The sequence below is a fragment of the Triticum aestivum genome, chromosome 1A, assembly GCF_018294505.1.
Source record: "Triticum aestivum cultivar Chinese Spring chromosome 1A, IWGSC CS RefSeq v2.1, whole genome shotgun sequence".
Lineage (NCBI taxonomy): Eukaryota > Viridiplantae > Streptophyta > Magnoliopsida > Poales > Poaceae > Triticum > Triticum aestivum.
The window spans coordinates 566,237,035-566,261,342 of NC_057794.1; positions in this window are offsets into that span (position 1 = coordinate 566,237,035).

Here is a 24,308-nt window from a genome sequence, read left to right on the forward strand (position 1 = left end):
GCCGCGCAAGATCTCTGCAGGAATTCAGGGATGTTGGTGCGTGTGCATGTGCATGGTACCTTGCGACCGCCGGCTTTCCCCACGGGATATGCTTTCTTTTTCCCAGTAGAGTTGACTAATCGCATGGGTAACCATGGATGCAATGCCTAGGTCAGCTCGGCTGCGGCATTTCTGCCCTGTACCCACAGGCAGGTTTGACTTGCGTACGATTGCATTTGTGGTAGCTGAAAGTCTGAAACCAGTACTGTATGTCATTTAGTATTTTCATTGGCCATAAAAAAACATAGTATAGTATATTAGATATTTTGAAAGTCATATTGTACTTTCTAAACTATCAACATCTAGAATACCCAATCCATGCCATTTGGTTCATCATGAAATACATTTTCATACAAAATCAATACCATTATATTCATCATGAAATATATTTTCATATGATCTTTATATTTAGTATATTGTGGATATCAACAATTTTCTTTATAAACTTGATCAAAGTTTGTGAAACTTAACTTTTAGAAAACCAATGAACATTATATTTTATGTATTGTGGAACAAAGGGGGTGTATCACTTGGTATTTTCATTGGCCAAATTTTTTTGTATTAAGATAAGGATTTTCGTGTACTTGGTTGCGCGCGAATGTATAGTTTCAATTGGAGACCTCTTTCAATTGCAGCTTAATTCTGTTGGTTTTCATTTCTTGGTCGTCTACTCTCAGAGGAATTTAACTGCAAATAATTTAGTGGTCTGTGATCAGTCACGTATTGTACGACTCTAAACTATATTAGTTTCCCCATACAACATCCCCATCGATTCTCCAAAACAATAAGCTAGCTAGAACATCCCCGGACCTCGATTAGTTTAAGTACCTGAATCCCTTCGCGGGCAAGGAAAACCTGCTAATGATTGGGTCAGCAAGACATCAACATGTACTACAAAGAGGTCTGATTTTCTTCCCTGCTGAATCAATCCAGTTGCTTGATTTGCTTCACAAGCCATGCAACGCACACACCCACTTGCTCCCATCATGGCGTTCACATCGAAATATCTCTCTCTGCGTAGGTCTTACTCTTATCTTTGAACGCGCTCGATGGTTAGCTATAGATTCATAATTAGGCCTTGATTGTCTGGCAAGTCAACTGGCATGACGAAATCACTCAACCTGGTCATTTCTTGATTGTTCTTCCTCCTCCCTCAGGGCCACATATGTATTCAAAATTGCAAGTTGCATTGCTTGCTTTGATTTCTCATGGCACGCGCATTGCGTTCCCTTTAATTTATGTGCCAATCTGCTTGAGCGACAAGTTAATTAGCAATATATTAATTCCTAATTTCATCGTCTTTGATCATCTTGAGTTGGGAGCACTTGACTGAAATAATAGTAATAAGCTAGGGGAGCAGTGCGCTCCAAGCTCTGAATCTGTGGAGCAGATCGCGTTCGCACGTAGTACTACGCTGGGGTTCAGGGCTTTGATCGGCCCGAAAATGATCGATGAGATGCTTCCCGGTGCAGGGAGGGAGTGGCCGTGGTAGATACGCATGCGTGTGCTCATAAAGTATGCCCGTTGCACTTGCACGATCACAGGTCGCTTGGGGAGGGAGGCTGCAGCAGAATGTTTCAACTTCTTGTGTCCAGACGCATGCATGACGCATGTTGCCGTTCCATCTTCGCTTCGCAAATACTACTCCCTCCATCCCGAATTACTTGTCTTAAATTTGTTTAGATACGAATGTTAGACACTCTCGATGTAAAGTAGTGATCCAAATGCTCTTATATTAATTTACAGAAGGGTAGTACATCCGTATCTGACAAATTTAAGACAAGTAATTTGGGAAGAAGGTAATATAATAAAATGTAGTCCCCCCCTTCCAAATTATTTGAAATTTTACGTTTGTCCAAGGTGAAACTTCTGTAAGTTTGATCAATTCAACAAACAAATATGTTGATATACACTATGAAAAAACTAATTATGATGAAACTTGGCGTTGTAGATGTTGGTATATATTTCTATTGAGCTGCTCAAACTTAAGGACAAACCCAACTCTTCACCGAAGGATGCGCTTGGGATTTGAGAAGGAGATTCGTTAATTACCAGTGCACAATATACATGTTCACCAATTTTGTAGCTCTACAAATTGTTTCCATTACCTTTATAATATTGTCACAACATTACCTTTATATCTAGTACGCACTGTGTTTCCGGCAAGGTTTTTTCAAAGGAATTGGGGAGTGCTGAAGGAGGATATTATTCGTGCGATTAAAATTTTTTTTGATACAGGTATAATGCCGGAGGGTGTAAATGATACGGTGATTGTTCTTATTCCTAAGGTGAAAAATCCCCAAGCGATCAAAGACTTCCGGCCTATCAGTCTGTGTAATGTTATTTATAAAGTTATATCTAAGTGTCTTGTGAACAGATTGAGACCGCATCTTGATGGTATGATTTCTCCAACCCAAAGTGCCTTTATCCCTGGGAGATTGATATCTGATAATGCTCTTATTGCGTTTGAGTGTATGCATTCGTTAAGTACTCTGAAGGATGGACGGGGTGAATTCTGTGCTTATAAATTGGACCTTGCCAAGGCATATGATAGAGTGGATTGGAATTTTTTGAAGTGTATGTTGAGCGCGTTGGGGTTTGCATCAGGATGGATAAAATGGATTATGGCATGTGTTACTTCAGTGAAATTTTCAGTACGCTTCAATGGCCAGTTCTTGGAGTCGTTCTCGCCATCATGTGGCATCAGGCAAGGGGACCCTATCTCACCATACTTATTCTTATTTGTGGCCGAAGCTCTTTCTTTGTTGTTACAGAATGCGTGTACTAGAGGATCTCTTCTGGAGTTCAAGGTTAATAGACAGGCCCCGGGTATTTCACATCTCTTGTTTGCCGATGATTGTCTTTTATTTTTCAAGGGGCCCAGTGAGCAAGCCTTGGCAATCAAAAATATTATTGCGACTTATGAGAAGGGGACAGGTCAGCTGCTGAGCCCTGATAAATGCTCGATCTTGTTCGGCAAGAATTGTACTATGGAGGTCCAAGTGGCTGTTATTGTAATTCTAAGCATTACCTCAGGCTCCCGGTGCCACAAGGGAGAATGAAGGCTGGTAAATTTCAATCCACTAAGGAAAAAGCCCTCAAAATTTTATCGGACTGGATAGAAAAATATGCCTCGCGTGGGGCGAAAGAAACTTTGATTAAATCTGTCCTGCAGGCTCTTCCGATGTACGCAATGGGTATTTTTAAATTTCCGGCATCACTCTGCGAGGAGTTGTCTCAGATCATAAGGAATTTCTGGTGGGGTGACGAGGAGAATAGGAGGAAGACTCATTGGCTGGCTTGGGATAAGATGACTAAGCCTAAAGGTGTGGGTGGGATGGGATTCCGGGATCTTAGATTATTTAACCAGGCTCTGCTAGCAAAGCAGGCTTGGAGGTTGGTGGTTAATCCTGAATCTCTATGCGCTAAAGTGATTAAGGCAAAATATTATCCCCAGGGACATATCCTTGATACGGTTTTCCCGCAGTCAGCTTCTCTTACTTGGCAAGGTATTCTGCATGGATTGGATTTGCTTAAATCCGGAGTCATTTGGAGAGTGTGTGATGGGACTAATATTAATATCTGGAGAGATAACTGGCTCCCAAGATCTTCTGGACTTAAAATTACTGCCAGAAAGAACAGGACAAGAGTCAAATGGGTATCAGACTTGATGCTGAGCAGTCCTAGGAGGTGGGATGAAAATATGGTTAGGCATTTGTTTTATCCATATGATGTGGAGGAGATTTTGAGGTTACGTATGCAATCAAACGGGGATGGTGATTTTGTTGCTTAGCATTTTGAAAAAAATGGGATGTTCTCGGTTAAAAGTGCGTACAAGCTTGCGCTTACATTGAAGGATAAAAAAGAGGATGAGGGTCAATGTAGTGAGGCTGTGTTGGGGGAGAGGAAAATCTGGGATGTCATCTGGAAGGCTAATGTCCCTCAGAAGATTCGCATTTTTGCGTGGAGGGTTGCAACTAATAGCTTGGCTGTCCAGGTTAACAAAGTGCTGCATCACCAAACTTCTGTTACGATGTGCACTATTTGTGGAATGGAGGATGAAAGTACTTTTCATGCGCTTCTTAGGTGTCCGAAGGCGGTTGCTTTGTGGATGGCCATGAGGGACATTTGGGAGTTACCTACAGAGAATGTCTTCAGATATACAGGGTATGATTGGTTTATTGTTCTCCTAAGTCAATTGAGGCATGTCATGCGCGACCAAATTATTTTCATTTTATGGAGAGCATGGCATTTGAGAAATGACTTGATATTTGGTAAAAGAAAGGAATCCGTCGTGGTTTTGTCACGGCAGATGTCCTCGTGAAAGGACTTAGTCGTGGAGCCATCGCAACGGGTTAGCTTGAAGGGGTTAAAGCGGACACAGGGACGCAAGAGAGTTTACACTAGTTCGGCCCCTTTGATGAAGGTAAAAGCCTACGTCTAGTTGTGATGGAATTGATGGGGTTTCGATGACTAGGGAGCAAACAAGCTTCGCCTAAGTCTCGAGTTGTTGTCTATCCTCCTGAACCGCCGCCGGGTCGTCCCCTTATATACACGGGTGACGCCCATCGGTTCACAGAGTCCTAACACCGGTTCATATTCGTATCCGGGTTGGTCTCTCCTTATTCCTATCTTACAATACAAGTTTACATACAAATGCCGTTTTACGGCTACAAGTCTTAAACCGGCTACGGGCCTCAGGCCCTCATCTATCTTCTTGGGCTTTAACACTCTTGAGTTACTGATGAAGTTAACCCGGCCCACATAGGCCGGTTTACGCCCAATAGTAATATTCCCAACATTAGGCCCCAGATTGATTTGAACGGGTTCATGTCAATCCTTAGCAAAATCTTCATCTTCAACATCTTCTCGTAGTTGCTGAACCGCCATGATGTCATCCTCTCCAGCTGCTGTAAGCCGAGGTGATGTCATCTGTCATAAAGAAAATATCCATGATATCTCCTTGTTTAATAAACTCACAACAACCGAGGCGACAGCTCCGCTTCCGAAATTTTTGGTTCCTGGATTCACGCGCCTGACACATGTCTTTTTGCCTTATAAATAGGGCCGAAGGGTCATTTCTTTTCTCCCCTTCGTGCCTTTCCTCTTCGTCTTCCTCGCGTCGCCAGTCTCAGAGCTCCGCCGCCGTCGTCGTCTTCTGCATCGACTTTGGCCGCTGCATCAACCTGAGCGTACCAGAAAACTGCGGCGACCTTCCACATCTTCCTCAGCTCTGGCAGGTCTTCTGCTCTTCTCAACATAGATCTGTTCTAGGGTTTTGTGTTCTTGCTGCGTTCATCCCTGTTCATGTTCATATGCTAGCTCCTGGATGCATCTGTGAACCCCTTCTTTGTGTAGTGATAACTTTTAGTATCTGCCTTTAGTTTCATGCCTAAAACCATAGATCTCACATATATTTCCGCCCATTGATTCAATACTGTTCTGCTTTGAGCTTTTGAATATTTTCCTTCTTTTCTGAACTTGCTTCAGATCCATCGCTGTAGAGAAATCTTGTGAAATCTGTTTCTGTACACTTACCCATCCGCAATCTCAACTGTTTCAATGCTTAGATCCGGCGGTTTAACTTGGTGTAGAAAAAATTAACAAACCGGTATATACCATTAGTCCCCTTGTTGAACCGCCGGATGTTGTTGCTTCATAAAACTCCGGTTTAGATAGAGCTGTCTCCGGTTTAACATTGTACATACCAGTGTACTTTAATCAATGCATTCTTGAACCGGAATCACCTATCTTGTAGATTTCATCATGGCCAAGCAAGTATATGAGTGCAACTGGGTTCCTTCTCGCGTCACAGAGACTCAACTGAACAATTTAGTCCTGATCGGCGCTTTAGGCAGCAAAAACACCATCCATTGGAGGGTCCCTGGCAAAGAATTCCCTCCCACGCCTCAAGAAGGAGAGGTCGTCGTTTTCGTAGATCACTTAGCCTGGGGCTTTAAGCCGCCCGGTTCTAAATTTTACCGGGACGTTTTAGCCAATTTTCAACTCCGCCCACAAGACACTGGCCCCAACTCTGTTACAAACATGTGTCACTTCCAAGTGCTCTGTGAGGTGTTCTTTCAAGAGGAGCCTGCAGTTGAGTTGTTCAGAGACTGTTTCCATCTAAACCGCCGCACTGAGTTTACTGACGGTTCTAATACGGAATTGGGTGGTGTGGCGATTCAGAAAATAAAAGAGGTCACATACCCTCACGCCAAACTGCACAGCCACCCCAAAGAGTGGAATCAAACATGGTTCTATTGCAAAGACACCTCCCCTGCTGATGAAAATCCTTTGCCTGGCTTTCGTCCGGAGCGGCTTAGCAATACACACCCCTTTCCGCAAAGGTTAACTGCCAAGGAGAGAAGCAAATACGCTCCTTAACTGTCCAAGCTCAGAGCCTTCATGGCCAACGGTTTAACAGGGGTTGATCTCGCTCGTTGTTGGGTATCGTGGAGCATACTGCCCCTTAGTCAGCGCTCCGGTTTGATGTGCGAGTATACTGGCAGTGTTGATGACCCACTGCGACATGCTAACATCCAGCTCACCGACGAAGAAATCACAGAGGCTGTGAATAAAATACTGAATGAACCGGAACACATCTGTGCTCGAACCGGCCTGCTTCCCTTCTGTGCCACCAACAAACCACCAGCTGTAAGAGTTTGATTTTTCTTTTTACTGAACCTGTTATTGATATATCTGGTCATTGTTTAATATCAATGTATGTTTAAACAAGGCAATGATCCGTTTTGGAGCAAGAAACTTCCACAGGAGAAGCCAGAAAAAACAGACAAACCGGAAAGACCAACCCGGCCAAAGACTAAAGTCGTGAAACAGCCTGCTCATAAGAAGAAAACCACTGCCTCTTTTGATCCGGCCGCTGATGATGATGTGGGTAATCCAGACCTTGAGGTAGAGCTTGACTCACTTGGCTTATTTTTCACACGCCTTATTGATGATGATATTTGTCAGGATGATGCCGAAGCCAGCCATGCTGATACTGCAGAGGTAATTACTCTCTCTTCCGATTCAAACCCTTTGCCTTCACTAAAAATCCGACAGGCAAACCGGAAGGTTAAATTTTCTCATCCTCTTGCTTACTTGGATCCCAAATTTCTTATGAAGACCCAACAGCATGAAGCTCGCCGCACAACCCGGCACAGTGGCCAGGTAGTTACCTCCGCCGGTTTACCGAACTGTCCGGTTCGGAAACGCCGTTCAGAGGTCTCTAATTTGCTTGTCAGTGCTTGTCCTAAAGCGGGCTGTTTTTGTCAACCTCTTAATCCATTTGACTCCGATTATCAGGTTACTTCCGACTCATCCTCTGGCGAGTCATCGGCTACTCAGCTGCCACCGCTTAAAACGGTGCTCGGGTAAGCTATACTTATCATAATATTTCTGGTACATCACCTTGGAACATATGTTGTATTTGACTTTGTTATTCCTTTCAGGGCCAAGCCTAGGCCAAGCAAGAAGGCTCGCCTGGATAAAGCGGCTGAGGAGGACGCCGTCCCTGAACCGGGTAAAACACCAGATCTTAAAGCGGCTATTCATGAAGATATACCCAATGATCCACCACAGCAGGATGACGATTTTATTACTGAAGAAAGGCCTATTAACACCTCAGTCCTTGTCAACCAGCCCACAAGCCCCATCCGGTTTGGGAGATCCACCAGTCCATCCCAGCCTGCTGACAAACCGACTGCGCCAGTGCAAACTGGTGATGCTAAGGATGATGAAGTTGTAATTACTGGCATTGGCTGTACAGAGCCCAGCAATCCTGTTGTTTTATCCAAGCATACCGCCAAAGAAGAATTTGCTGCCATGGGCAAAGGCAAGTGGAACGTTGACTTGGCGACCTATGCTGCTCTGAATGCCCAAGATCTTCATTCCGGCTACCTGAACCGGCTGTATACCAGCCGTGATTATGAAGCTGGTCTAGTGAATATGATGAAAGAAAAATTTGAGGTAACTCTCATGTGCTTTTGGATATTTCAATCTTGTTAAATCTCCTATCCCCCAAGGGCCGGTTTAGAATCTTTATTCAAACCGAGACTTGCTAATATAAATCCCAATGCTTCGGAATTCACTGATGTAGCCCCCAAGGGCCGGTTCAACTTAGTGTAGTTAAACCGGGACTTTAAGTAATTGAGATTGCAGGATCAGAATTTATTCGAGCAAATAGCCATTAGCCCCCAAGTGCCAAGTTGAATACTTGTATTGATCTTGGGACTTTATAATCAAGTGAAAGATGAAGATCAAATAGGCATTAGCCCCCAAGGGCCAAGTGCATAACTTGTTATGTGGTTGGTACTTCAATTCTTGCACTGCTTGCTGAATCATATAATTGTCTGTATGTAGGCTGAGCTGAAGACAAAAGAAAATCAAGTCGCCGATCTCCAAGAAAATCTGAAGTCCCAACAGACTGAAACCTCAAAAGCAAAAGAGGAGTTGACCAGCGCCTTAAGCTTCATGGAACAGCTTAAGAAAGACTTCAAGAAAGAGCGGGCGGACTGGGCTACTGAGAAGGCCGCTTTGACTAAGCGAGTTGAAAATGGCGAAGCCGCACTTAAACCGGTGGTAGATGAACTGGCCAGCGTAAAGCGTCAAGTGCATGCCATGACTGCCGCCATCTTTGGTAAGCTTTCTTGACTTCTGTAGTAACTTGGCCTTCTTATGATGTGTCTGGTTTGTGAATCCTTTGTAATGTGGTAGGGACACGCATTGGTCACTTGGGGTCAGATGTGCGGAAGAAGTTGAAGGCTGCCTACACATTGATAGAGCAATTGTATACTGGCATGCAGCGGATCATCTCAACTGCGTCCCACAACAACCCGGCGCCCACCTTGATTCAAGACACCCTGAAAAGACTATCTATGCTTCCTGCCCGGGTTGAAGAGCTGAAAAAATCTGCTGCTCGAATCGGTGCTATCAATGCCTTAATCCGGGCAAAAGCGTGGGTGCCGGATTTTGATCCTGTTGAAGCGGCTCAAGGCTACCCCCACTTAAGGAAGATGGCTCAGAATTCAATGAGGAGGACCTAAGAGCGATAAACCGGGAGGTGCGCCCTCTAGCTTGTCAATTGGTGGAAGAGGCAGACTTGTCTTATTATCAAGCCCAATATGACAATCAGAACAAACGAGTGGCTGCACCAACTCCTGAAGCGGAGAATCTGATCCCTCCAATCTGTAAGCATACTTACGCTCCTGATATTGAACCGTCGTTGCTGATCCATGATGAAGCTGTCTTTCAAGTCTTAATGGGAATCGACTGGACAACTGTTGATTTCCAGCCACTGGGTAGGGAAGCAGAAGCTGAAGCGGCGCAAGATGACCTGCAACCATCAGACCAGGTCGGCGATGAAGCTTGAACCGGAGGCCGGTTTAAATTGCTTGTCTTTTATATTCCGCCGAAAAGAAACAATGATCTTATTTGGGCACCATGTTGCCTTGTAATAGGATAGCCAATACTCTTGCTTTTGAGATGCCTTCGTGCATAGGTATTGGTACTTACACCTCTTTTGAATGATCAAAACCTTCAATCTATTTTTCCTGCAATCACAAAATCTTAAACTGCCAAGGCGGTTGTACCGCCAGCTGGATTATGATCTTTGTATATATATGCAATGAAATTTAGGTATATGATCAAATCTTGTGATACAAACTACCTGCCATCGTTGGGCATGAAGCTGGTGTTGCCAATCTTGAAACAGAGGTATATAAACCTATACCGTTGAAGGAGAAAGTAGCTCTTGTGTATGTAATGCCGGTTTACCATGTAAACCGTGTCGGGTTATGATAAACACCGTGTTATTTCGAGATGTGAATAGAAAGCAAACCGAGCAAATAGTCTCCGGATTAAAAATGGACCGTGTTCCGTCAATTGACAGTTTGAACCGGTTTAAAACTTTGCTGGTTTAAAAAACGCAACAAAAAGAAAGAAATATCTATCAAAGAAAATTGTGAAGCAAAGGCAATGATAAAACCGTTTGCAAAAAGAGGCTTATTTGAGCCGATCAGATGGCGTTACCATGGTCGGACACGACCAAGCTCCCGATAGGTGTAGCTATGGTTCAAGTCAGCCAGGTCCCCAAATGAAACCGTGGCATTTATGCCGATCAAGAGGCGTGGCAATGGTTCGGGTTCGACCAAGCCCCCAAGTGATTCTGTGGCCTTAGGCCAATCAAGAGGCGTGGCTGGTTCAGACTTGACCATGTCCCCAAGTGATCTGGTGGCTTTCGCCTATCAAAAGGTGTTGCATTGGTTCGGATACGACCAAGCCCCCAAGTGATATTATAAAGCTTTGTTTTTTTACAAAGCAAATTCAAGGGGTAAACCGGAGGCCGCTTTAAGACAGAATCACTTCGTGTAACCACACATGATGTAAAAGAATAGATACCCCGCTTTAGCTGAGGTTCCGGTTTACTGTATTAATCATAATATATACATTGTCATAATATGTACATAAGTAGAGTCAATGGCTCCGGTATAGTAAGGCCGAAGATGAGCTATGTTCCACGGCCTGTTGGTCTCCTCCTCTGATGTACGTGAGTCTTTATGCTCTCGAATATCGATCAGATAGTATGAACCGTTGTGCAGATTCTTGCTGACCATGAAAGGTCCCTCCCAAGGTGGGGATAGCTTATGCATATCAGTCTGATCTTGGATGAGCCGAAGCACCAAATCTCCTTCCTGAAAGGTTCTGGTTCTGACTCGGCAACTGTGATAACGACGAAGATCCTGTTGGTAAATCGCCGAGCGGGCGGCTGCTATGTCACGTTCTTCATCCAACAGGTCCAAAGTGTCTTGCTGTGCTGTCTCGTTGTCCGCTTCAACATAAGCCGCCACACGAGGTGAGTCATGACGGATATCACTGGGGAGAACCGCCTCTGCTCCGTAGACCATGAAGAACGGTGTGTATCATGTTGATCTATTGGGTGTAGTATTGATGCTCCATAACACAAATGGTAACTCTTCTACCCAACAACACGGTGTTCTCTGCAAAGGAACCATAAGCCGGGGCTTGATGCCTCTCAAGATCTCTTGATTAGCCCTTTCTGCTTGACCATTGGACTGTGGGTGTGCCACTGATGAAACGTCAAGCCGGATGTGCTCCCGTTTGAAGAACTCCTTCATGGCACCCTTGGACAAATTGGTACCATTATCTGTGATGATACTGTGTGGAAAGCCAAACCGGAAAATCACTTTTTTGATGAACTGAACCGCCGTGGCCGCATCACACTTGCTAACAGGTTCTGCCTCCACCCACTTTGTAAACTTGTCAACCGCCACCAGGAGGTGGGTCTTCTTATCTTTGGACCTTTTGAAAGGCCCAACCATATCCAGCCCCCAAGTCGCAAGCGGCCAAGTAATTGGAATCATTCTCAGTTCTTGAGCCGGCACATGAGCACGTCTTGAAAACTTTTGGCAACCATCACATCGTCTGACCAGATCCTCCGCATCAGCATGAGCAGTTAACCAATAGAAGCCATGGCGGAACGCTTTAGCCACCAAAGATTTTGAACCAGCGTGGTGACCACAATCTCCTTCATGGATCTCACGCAAAATTTCACAGCCTTCTTCAGGAGACACACAGCATTGAAACGCCCCTGATACACTGCAATGATGCAACTCGCCATTGACAATAGTCATGGACTTGGACCGCCGGATTATCTGTCGGGCCAGAGTCTCATCCTCTGGTAACTCGCCCCGGTTCATGTGCGCCAGGTAAGGAAGCGTCCAATCCGGAATGACATGAAGAGATGCCACCAATTGAGCCTCCAGATCAGGAATAGCCAAATCCGCTTCACCAGGGAGCTTGACCGATAGGTTGTGCAGCACATCCAGAAAAACATTGGGCGGGACCGGTTTGCGTTGAGAGCCCAGCCGGCTTAAAGTGTCCGCTGCTTCATTCTTCCGTCAGTCCACGTGGTCCACCTAATAGCCTTTAAAGTGACCTGCAACAGTATCCACCTCATGACGATATGCTGCCATGAGTGGGTCCTTGGAATCCCAAGTACCAGACACTTGTTGAGCCACGAGGTCCGAGTCACCGAAGCACTTAACTCGACTTAGATTCATCTCCTTAGCCATCCGGAGACCATGGAGCAAGGCTTCATACTCAGCTGCATTGTTAGTACAAGGGAACATTAAGCGGAGAACGTAACAAAACTTATCACCTTGTGGGGAAGTTAATACGACTCCAGCCCCCGAGCCTTCCAATTGCCTGGATCCGTCAAAATGGATGGTCCAATATGTGTGATCTGGCTTTTCTTCAGGTGCTTGCAGTTCCGTCCAATCATTGATGAAATCAACAAGTGCTTGAGACTTAACCGCCGTCCGAGGCACATACTTCAACCCGTGCGGCCCAAGCTCTATAGCCCACTTGGCAATCCGGCCAGTCGCTTCCCGGTTCTGGATGATATCCCCCAAGGGAGCAGAACTGACCACCGTAATGGGGTGCCCTTGGAAGTATTGCTTAAGCTTCCGGCTTGCCATAAAAACTCCATATACCAGCTTCTGCCAATGCGGATACCTTTGCTTGGACTCAATGAGTACCTCGCTGATATAATAGACCGGACGTTGAACCGGATGCTCCTTGCCTGCCTCTTTTCGCTCCACCACAATAGCCACACTGACCGCACGAGCATTAGCAGCAACATATAGCAGCAACGGCTCCTTGTCAATGGGAGCGGCGAGCACAGGCGGATTGGCCAATTGCCGCTTTAAGTCCTCAAATGCTTTATCAGCAGCAGAACTCCAGACAAATTGATCCATCTTCTTCAACATCTGATACAAAGGGATTGCCTTCTCACCAAGGCGGCTGATAAACGGGCTTAACGCGATAATCCAGCCTGCCAGGCGTTGAACATCATTGATAAAGTTCGGTTTAGCCAGGGAGGTGATGGCTGTGATCTTCTCCGGATTAGACTCGATTCCCCTGTTGGACACCAGAAAACCCAATAACTTTCCTGCCGGTACACCGAAGACACACTTGGCCGGATTAAGCATCATCTTGTACGTCCTCAGGTTATTAAAGGTTTCCTTCAAGTCGTCAACCAGAGTCTCCTTCTCCCTTGACTTAACCACGATATCATCCATGTAAGCATGTACATTATGGCCAATCTGCTTGTGAAGACAATTTTGTACACACCGTTGATAAGTTGCATGGGCACTCTTGAGCCCAAAGGGCATAGACACATAGCAGAAGGCTCCAAAGGGAGTTATGAATGCCGTCTTCTCCTGGTCCTTAACTGCCATTTTGATCTGATGATAGCCAGAATATGCATCCAAAAAACTCAAACGCTCACAACCCGTAGTAGCATCAATAATTTAATCAATACGGGGGAGGGCAAAAGGATCTGCTGGACAAGCCTTATTAAGATCTGTATAATCCACACACATGCGCCAGGTGCCGTTTTTCTTAAGGACCAGCACCGGATTGGCAAGCCACCCAGGGTGGAAAACTTCAATAATAAAGCCAGCTGCTAAGAGCCTGGCTACCTCTTCTCCAATCGCCTTGCGTCTTTCTTCATTAAACTGGCGGAGGAACTATTTCACCGGTTTGTATTTAGGATCCACATTAAGGGTGTGCTCAGCGAGTTGCCTCGGTACACCTGCCATGTCAGAGGGCTTCCATGCAAAAATGTCCCGATTCTCACGGATGAACTCGATGAGCGCGCTTTCCTATTTCAGATCCAAGTTGGCACTGATGTTGAACTGCTTGGACGAATCGCCAGGCACGAAGTCAACAAGCTTAGTTTCAGCTGCCGATTTGAACTTCAGGGCCGGATCATGCTCCGTAGTTGGCTTCTTTAATGGAGTCATGTCCGCAGGATCAACATTGTCCGTATAATACTTCAGCTCCTCGGTGGCACAAACCGACTCTGCGTAGGCCGCATCTCCTTCCTCGCACTCCAAAGCGATTTTACGGCTTCCGTGAACCGTTATTGTCCCCTTGTGACCCGGCATCTTGAGCTGCAAATACACATAACAGGGCCGTGCCATAAACTTGGCGTAGGCCGGTCGCCCAAACAGGGCGTGATATGGACTTTGGGTTTTCACCACTTCAAACGTCAATGTTTCCGACCTGGAATCATGATCATCTCCAAAGGTCACTTCCAGAGCTATCTTACCAATAGGATATGCTGACTTGCCAGGTACCACACCATGGAACACCGTATTGGACGGTTTGAGATTTTTATTTGTTAGTCCCATACGACGGAAGGTCTCATAGTACAAGATATTAATGCTGCTCCCTCCATCCATGAGTACCTTGGTGAACTTATAACCTCCCACCTGAGGCGCCACCACCAATGCTAGCTGACCCGGGTTATCAACCCGGGGTGGGTAATCCTCTCTGCTCCATATGATTGGCTGCTCAGACCAGCGTAAGTAACAGGGCACGGCCGGTTCAACAAAGTTGACTGCCCGCTTCTGAACCTTCCGGTCTCGCTTATCCAAGCTAGTGGTGAAGACATGGTACTGCCCACTATTCAACTGCTTTGGGTTGCTCTGGTAACCCGACTGTTGCTGCTGCTGGTTGTAACCACCCTGGTTATTTTGATTATTTTGATTGTTATGTCCGCCCGGATTACCATTAAATCCTGAACTAGAATTTCCTCCACCGTAATCCGGCCCAGATCCTGAGCCACCGCCGGAGCCGTGATCATACCGGAAAGCGTTAGAATTCTTGAACTCTTGCATAATGTAGCAATCCTTCCAAAGGTGGTTTGCTGGCACCTCCTTCGTCCCATGTCTTGGACAGGGCTGGTTCAGTAGGTAATTTAGGCGGTCCGGGTTAGGGTTGGGCGCCCCACTGCGATTTGGCGGTTTACCCTTGCGTCGCTGGCCCTTGTCCTACGCGTTGGTATTAGCCACAAAGTCCATGTTACCATCCGCTTTACGCTTGCCTCCGCTACCATTGCCTGCCGAGTGATGCTGCTGACCTTTGGAGTTGTTGTTCCTCTTTCCCTTCCCTGCCTTGTCATCATCAGACTCGGGGTCCTTGGTACTATCAGAATCAGCATACTTTACCAAAGCAGACATGAGGGTCCCCATGCCAGTGCAATGGCGCTTCATCCATCCCAACTTCAGCTTTAGGGGGCCAAACCGGCAGTTGCCTTCTAGGGTTATGACTGCAGTGTCAGCGTTGATGCGGTCTGATGAATGCAACACTTGTGAGACCTGGCGCGCCCAATGAGTCGTCGATTCTCCTTCCTCCTGGACGCAAGCAGCTAAGTCCACTATCGACATAGGCTGCTTACATGTATCCTTGAAATTACTGATAAACCGGGCTCGTAATTGGTCCCATGAACTGATAGAATTGGCCGGTAAGCTTTTTAACCAAGTACGGGCCGTTCCTTCAAGCATCATGGTGAAGTATTTCACACATGCCGCATCATCCACATCGAGCATCTCCATGGCCATCTCATAGCTCTCCACCCATGTCTCTGGAGGTTGATTCGCCGTGTAATTTGGTACCTTGAGCGGGCCTTTGAAATCCTTGGGCAGGCGCACATTGCGTAAAGCGGGGACAAGGCAAGGTACTCCCAAAGAACTAGAAGTAACACCAGGCTCGACCCAGATAGTTGGACGAACCGGCGTAAGCTGCCGAGCCTGATACTGTGCGGCTAACTCGGCCTCCCTGCGCACTCGGGGCCGGTCTACCACTTCCTGAGCGTTATCAGCACCACCCGCCGGGTTGTTGCCGCGGGGTGCTCCACGTCGTTCATTACTTGACACTGCCGATTCATCCATATGCCTGCTATAGCTCCGGCTTGGACGAGGGGTCGAGTGGATCCGGTCGCGGCTGTACGAGTATGCTTCCTGTTGGACCAAAGCTGCCCTAAGAAGCTCCTTGACCCGTCGCGTCTCTACCGCCTGCGACGAGTCACCTTCAATTGGAATGGCCTCCAGCCGTGCAGCAGCGGCAACGAGATTGTCCATCGGGTTGGCGTAGTGACCCGGAGGTGTTGAAACAGCCTGAGGTATAACAGTGTTTTGACGAGGTAGATCCATCAGACGGGGCTGAACCGGCGTACCAGTCCCAGGAGCTTCCGCCCGGTTTACCTCCAGCGGATTACTAGTTCCTGCTCCTGGGGTGTTGAAAAGGTCTCTGGCCTCGAAAACCGAAGGCAAACGGGATCGGTACTTCCTCTTCATGACTTCATGCGACGCGTTCTGGTCCAACATGAGCCTGTAGGCTTGTGCTTCTAAAGCGGCCCGTTCTGCGGTCATCTTGGCATTCTCAGCTGCCAGGTCCGCCTTGGCCTGCGTGATCTGTTCCTTCACCTTTGCAATCTCCACATTGTGGACGTCCTGATCCGCCGGGTTAGCTTATGCCATAAGCACAGCCAATGCATCAAATAGATCTGATAGGACTTGAGTCGGCGGGCGTACAGAGCCTCCTGCCCCGGCAACCGTCGCCGCTACTGAACCGGAGGTTATTGGCGCAGCGGTCGAAGAATGAAGCGTTGCTTGTGTGCCGGCCATGAATATTCCAACTCGGTTGGGTAGATCAGAGGGGTTCGGAATACTGTCGCCATCGGAACAGCCCCCAATCCGGCCATCTTGTAGCTGATATAGAGATTCGGTTTCTCCGGCTGATGACTCATCACCGGAATAAACGACGGTCTCGCCGCGAGATTCCGATCCATCCTCATAACTTCCTCCGTGGATGACTCCCACGAAGGCACGCTTCACAGCTGGTTTAACCCGGGCGGATCACGCATGCTGAGCCATTTCGATGGGGTCGGTGCAGATGTCCGCCTCAGGGCCCGGTTGACCGATCTTGCCGATGAAAACGTGTATGCCACCAAAGGGGACCTGGTACCCGTACTCAACTGAGCCGGCCTTGGGGCCCCAGCCTGCATCATCGATGTAGAGCTTCCCGCGACGACTCTTAGTCATCCGGCCCATAGCGTAGCCCTCGAGTCCTTCAAAGTGGCCCTTCGAGAACTTGAAACCATCGTGCGATAGCCCCACGGTGGGCGCCAACTGTCATGGTTTTGTCACGGCAGATGTCCTCGTGAAAGGACTTAGTCGTGGAGCCATCGCAACGGGTTAGCTTGAAGGGGTTAAAGTGGACACAGGGACGCAAGAGAGTTTATACTAGTTCGGCCCCTTCGATGTAGGTAAAAGCCTACGTCTAGTTGTGATGGAATTGATGGGGTTTCGATGACTAGGGAGCAAACAAGCTTCGCCTAAGTCTCGAGTTGTTGTATGTCCTCCTGAACCGCCGCCGGGTCGTCCCCTTATATACACGGGTGACGCCCGTTGGTTCACAGAGTCCTAACACCGGTTCATATTCGTATCCGGGTTGGTCTCTCCTTATTCCTATCTTACAATACAAGTTTACATACAGATGCCGGTTTACGGCTACAAGTCTTAAACCGCCTACAGGCCTCGGGCCCTCATCTATCTTCTTGGGCTTTAACACTCTTGAGTTACTGATGAAGTTAACCCGACCCACATAGGCCGGTTTACGCCCAATAGTAATATTCCCAACAGAATCAGTAGCAGTTTCTGCTAGCTTTGTGGAGAATTATTGGGCGTCTTATGCCGCATATCACTCATTGCCTCCAAGAGATTTGAAAAATAAAGGAAAAGTTCCAATGGATGGATTAAGATGGGCACCTGATAATGTGGGAGCTAAGGCGGATTGGACTCCCCCACCAACTGGTTTTTTAAAGATTAATGTTGACGCAAGCTTTGTAGAGAGCATCAGAGAAGCAAGTGTCGGTGTGGTGGTTAGGAATGCGGCTGGGGAAGTCATTGTCTCTTCTTGGGACTTCATTGGATTGTGTCAAAGTGTGGATGAAGCAGAGCTAAGGGCATGCATTGCTGGTCTATACATAGGTATACCTCTCCACAATCCTATTATTTTAGAGACCGATTGTGCGTTTGTTGTGGCGACTCTTGCAACAGAGAACCTGTTGGGGAACATAGCAGAATTTTAAAATTTTCTACGCATCACCAAGATCAATCTATGGAGTCATCTAGCAATGAGGGAGAGAGGAGTGCATCTACATACCCTTGTAGATCGCGCGTGGAAGCGTTCAAGAGAACGGGGTTGATGGAGTCGTACTCGACGTGATCCAAATCACCGATGACCTAGTGCCGAACGGACGGCACCTCCGCGTTCAACACACATACGGTTGGGAAGACGTCTCCTCCAACTTGATCCAGCAAGGGGAAAGGAGAGGTTGATGAAGATCCAGCAGCATGAAGGCGAGGTGGTGGATGCAGCAGGATCCCGGCAGGGCTTCGCCAAGCGCAAGCGGGGAGGAGAGGTGTTACGGAGGGAGAGGGAGGTGCCAAGAGCAAGGGGTGCAGCTGCCCTCCCTCCCCCCTCTTTATATAGGGGCCTTGGTGGCGCCGGCCCTAGGAGATGGATCTCCAAGGGGGGCGGCGGCCAAGGGGTGGCTTCCCCCCCAAGCCAAGTGGGGGCGCCCCCACCCCTAGGGTTTCCCAACCCTAGGCGCAGGGGAGGCCAAGGGGGGCGCACCAGCCCTCTAGGGGCTGGTTCCCCTCCCAATTCAGCCCATGGGGCCCTCCGGGATAGGTGGCCCCACCTGGTAGACCCCCGGGACCCTTCTGGTGGTCCCGGTACAATACCGGCGACCCCCAAAACTTTCCCGATGGCCGAAACTGGACTTCCTATATATAAATCTTTACCTCCGGACCATTCCAGAACTCCTCGTGACATGCAGGATCTCATCTGGGACTCCGAACAACTTTCGGGTTACTGCATACTAATATCTCTACAACCCTAGCGTCACCGAACCTTAAGTGTGTAGACCCTACGGGTTCGGGAGACATGCAGACATGACCGAGACGCCTCTCCAGTCAATAACCAACAGCGGGATCTGGATACCCATGTTGGCTCCCACATGCTCCACGATGATCTCATCGGATGAACCATGATGTCGAGGATTCAATCAATCCGTATACAATTCCCTTTGTCAATCGGTACGTTACTTGCCCGAGACTCGATCGTCGGTATCCCAATACCTCGTTCAATCTCGTTACTAGCAAGTCACTTTACTCGTGCCGTAATGCATGATCCCGTGATCAACCACTTGGTCACATTGAGCTCATTATGATGGTGCATTACCGAGTGGGCCTAGAGATACCTCTCCGTCATACGGAGTGACAAATCCCAGTCTCGATTCGTGCCAACCCAACAGACACTTTCGGAGATACCTGTAGTGTACCTTTATAGTCACCCAGTTACGTTGTGACGTTTGGCACACCCAAGGCACTCCTACGGTATCCGGGAGTTGCACAATCTCATGGTCTAAGGAAATGATACTTGACATTCGAAAAAGCTACAGCAAACGAACTACACGATCTTTGAGCTATGCTTAGGATTGGGTCTTGTCCATCACATCATTCTCCTAATGATGTGATCCCGTTATCAATGACATCAAATGTCCATAGTCAGGAAACCATGACTATATTTTGATCAACGAGCTAGTCAACTAGAGGCCCACTCGGGACGTGTTGTGGTCTATGTATTCACACATGTATTACGATTTTCGGATAACACAATTATAGCATGAACAATAGACAATTATCATGAACAAAGAAATATAATAATAACCATTTTATTATTGCCTCTAGGGCATATTTCCAACAGTCTCCCACTTGCACTAGAGTCAATAGTCTAGTTACATTGTGATGAATCGAACACCCATGCAGTTCTGGTGTTGATCATGTTTTGCTCTAGGGAGAGGTTTAGTCAACGGATCTGCCACATTCAGGTCCGTATGTACTTTACAAATCTCTATGTCTCCATTTTGAACACTTTCACGAATGGAGTTGAAGCGACGCTTGATATGCCTGGTCTTCCTGTGAAACCTGGGCTCCTTGGCAAGGGCAATAGCTCCAGTGTTGTCACAGAAGAGAGTCATCGGGCCCGACGCATTGGGTATGACTCCTAGGTCGGTAATGAACTCCTTCACCCAGACTACTTCGTGTGCTGCCTCCGAGGCTGCCATGTACTCCGCTTCACATGTAGATCCCGCCACAATGCTTTGCTTGCAACTGCACCAGCTTACTGCCCCACCATTCAAAATATACACGTATCTGGTTTGTGACTTAGAGTCATCCAGATCTGTGTCGAAGCTAGCATCGACGTAACCCTTTATGACGAGCTCTTCGTCACCTCCATAAACGAGAAACATATCCTTAGTCCTTTTCAGGTACTTCAGGATATTCTTGACCGCTGTCTAGTGTTCCATGCCAGGATTACTTTGGTACCTTCCTACCAAACTTACGGCAAGGTTTACATCAGGTCTGGTACATAGCATAGCATACATGATAGACCCTATGGCCGAGGCATAGGGGACGACACTCATCTTTCCTCTATCTTCTGCCGTGGTCGGGCATTGAGCCGTGCTCAATCTCATACCTTGCAATACAGGCAAGAACCCCTTCTTTGACTGATCCATTTTGAACTTCTTCAATATCTTGTCAAGGTACGTACTCTATGAAAGACCAATGAGGCGTCTCGATCTATCTCTATAGATCTTGATGCCTAATATATAAGCAACTTCTCCAAGATCCTTCATTGAAAAACACTTATGCAAGTAGGCCTTTATTCTTTCCAAGAATTCTATATCATTTCCCATCAACAGTATGTCATCCACATACAATATGAGAAATGCTACAGAGCTCCCACTCACTTTCTTGTAAATGCAGGCTTCTCCATAATTCTCCGTAAACCCAAACGCTTTGATCATCTCATCAAAACGAATGTTCCAACTCCGAGATGCTTGCACCAGCCCATAAATCGAGCGTTGGAGCTTGCACACCTTGTCAGTATTCTTAGGATCGACAAAACCTTCCGGCTGCATCATATACAATTCTTCCTTAAGGAAACCATTAAGGAATGCCGTTTTGATGTCCATTTGCCATATCTCATAATCATAGAATGCGGCAATTGCTAACATGATTCGGACGGACTTCAGCTTCGCTACGGGTGAGAAAGTCTCATCGTAGTCAACCCCTTGAACTTGTTGATAACCCTTAGCGACAAGCCGAGCTTTATAGATGGTTATGTTACCATCCGCGTCTGTCTTCTTCTTAAAGATCCATTTATTTTCTATGGCTCGCCGATCATCGTGCAAGTCAGTCAAAGTCCATACTTCGTTTTCATACATGGATCCTATCTCGGATTTCATGGCTTCCAGCCATTTGTCGGAATCCGGGCCCGCCATCGCTTCTTCATAGTTCGAAGGTTCACCGTTGTCTAACAACATGATTTACAAGACAGGGTTGCCGTACCACTCTGGTGCGGAACGTGTCCTTGTGGACCTACGAAGTTCAGTAGCAACTTGATCTGAAGTTTCATGATCATCATCATCAACTACCTCTCTAGTCGGTGCAGGCACCTCAGGAACATTTTCTTGAGCTGCGCCACTAACCGGTTCAAGAGGTAATACTTCATCAAGTTCTACTTTCCTCCCACTTATTTCTTTCGAGAGAAACTCTTTCTCTAGAAAGGACCCATTCTTGGCAACAAAGATCTTGCCTTAGGATCTGAGGTAGAAGGTATACCCAATAGTTTCTTTAGGGTATCCTATGAAGACACATTTTTCCGATTTGGGTTCGAGCTTTTCAGGTTGAAGTTTCTTGACATAAGCATCGCATCCCCAAACTTTTAGAAACGACAGCTTAGATTTCTTCCCAAACCATAATTCATACGGTGTCATCTCAACGGATTTCGACGGAGCCCTATTTAAAGTGAATGCGGCAGTCTCTAAAGCATAGCCCCAAAATGACAGCGGTAAATCGGTAAGAGACATCATAGATCGCACCATATCCAATAGAGTGCGATTACGACGTTCGGACACACCATTACGCTGAGGTGTTCCAGGCGGCGTGAGTTGTGAAACTATTCCACATTTCCTTAAGTGTGTGCCAAATTTGTGACTCAAGTATTCTCTCCCATGATCTGATCGCAAGAACTTGATTTTCCTGTCACGTTGATTCTCAACCTCACTCTGAAATTCCTTGAACTTTTCAAAGGTCTCAGACTTGTGTTTCATTAAGTAGACATACCCATATCTACTCAAGTCATCAGTGAGGGTGAGAACATAACGATAGCCACCACGAGCCTCAACACTCATTAGACCGCACACATCAGTATGTATGATTTCCAATAAGTTGGTTGCTCGCTCCATTGTTCCTGAGAACGGAGTCTTGGTCATTTTACCCATGAGGCATGGTTTGCACGTGTCAAATGATCCGTAATCAAGAGACTCTAAAAGTCCATCTGCATGGAGCTTCTTCATGTGTTTGACACCTATGTGACCAAGGCGGCAGTGCCACAAGTATGTGGGACTATCATTATCAACCTTACATCTTTTGGTATTCACACTATGAATATGTGTAATATTACGCTCGAGATTCATTAAGAATAAACCATTCACCAATGGAGCATGACCATAAAACATATCTCTCATATAAATAGAACAACCATTATTCTCGGATTTAAATGAGTAGCCATCTCGAATTAAACGAGATCCTGATACAATGTTCATGCTCAAAGCTGGCACTAAATAACAATTATTGAGGTTTAAAACTAATACCGTAGGTAAATGTAGAGGCAGCGTGCCAACGGCGATCACATCGACCTTGGAACCATTCCCGACGCGCATCGTCACCTCGTCCTTCGCCAGTCTCCGTTTATTCCGCACCTCCTGCTTTGAGTTACAAATGTGAGCAACCGCACCAGTATCAAATACCCAGGAGCTACTACGAGTGCTGGTAAGGTACACATCAATTACATGTATATCACATATACCTTTAGTGTTGCCGGCCTTCTTGTCCGCTAAGTATTTGGGGCAGTTCCGCTTCTAGTGACCATTTCCCTTGCAATAAAAACACTTAGTCTCAGGCTTGGGTCCATTCTTTGGCTTCTTCCCGGCAGCTTGCTTACCGGGCGCGGCAACTCCCTTGTCGTCCTTCTTGAAGTTCTTTTTACCCTTGCCTTTCTTGAACTTAGTGGTTTTATTCACCATCAACACTTGATGTTCCTTTTTTATTTCCACCTCCGCTGATTTCAGCATTGAATATACCTCAGGAATGGTCTTTTCCATCCCCTGCATATTGAAGTTCATCACAAAGCTCTTGTAGCTCGGTGGAAGCGACTGAAGGATTCTGTCAATGACCACGTCATCCGGGAGATTAACTCCCAGCTGAGTCAAGCGGTTATGCAACCCAGACATTTTGAGTATGTGCTCACTGACAGAACTATTTTCCTCCATCTTACAGCTGAAGAACTTGTCGGAGATGAGCTTGAAAAACCATTTTCAGCTCTTCGAACATCTCATATGCTCCATGTCTCTCAAAACGCTTTTGGAGCCCTGGTTCTAAGCTGTAAAGCATGCCGCACTGAACGAGGGAGTAATCATCAGAACGTGGCTGCCAAGCGTTCATAACGTCTTGGTTCTCTGGGACAGGTGCATCACCTAGCGGTGCTTCTAGGACAGATCTTTCTTGGCAGCTATGAGGATGATCCTCAGGTTCCGGACCCAGTCCGTATAGTTGCTGCCATCGTCTTTCAGCTTGGTTTTCTCTAGGAACGCGTTGAAGTTGAGGACAATGTGGGCCATTTGATCTACAAGACATATTGTAAAGATTTTAGACTAAGTTCATGATAATTAAGTTCATCTAATAAAATTATTCAATGAACTCCCACTCATATAGACATCCCTCCAGTCATCTAAGTGAAACATGATCCGAGTTAACTAGGCCGTGTCCGATCATCACGTGAGACGGACTAGTCAACATCGGTGAACATCTTCATGTTGATCGTATCTTCTATACGACTCATGCTCGACCTTTCGGCCTTCCGTGTTCCGAGGCCATGTCTGTACATGCTAGGCTCGTCAAGTCAACCTAAGTGTATTGCGTGTGTAGATCTGGCTTACACCCGTTGTATTCAAACATTAGAATCTATCACACCCGATCGTCACGTGGTGCTTCGAAACAACGAACCTTCGCAAAGGTGCACAGTTAGGGGGAACACTTTCTTGAAATTATTACGAGGGATCATCTTATTTAAGCTACCGTCGTTCTAAGCAAATAAGATGTAAAACATGATAAACATCACATGCAATCAAATAGTGACATGATATGGCCAATATCATTTGCTCCTTTTGATCTCCATCTTCGGGGCTCCATGATCATCGTTGTCACCGGCATGACACCATGATCTCCATCATCGTGTCTTCTTGAAGTTGTCTCGTCATCTATTAC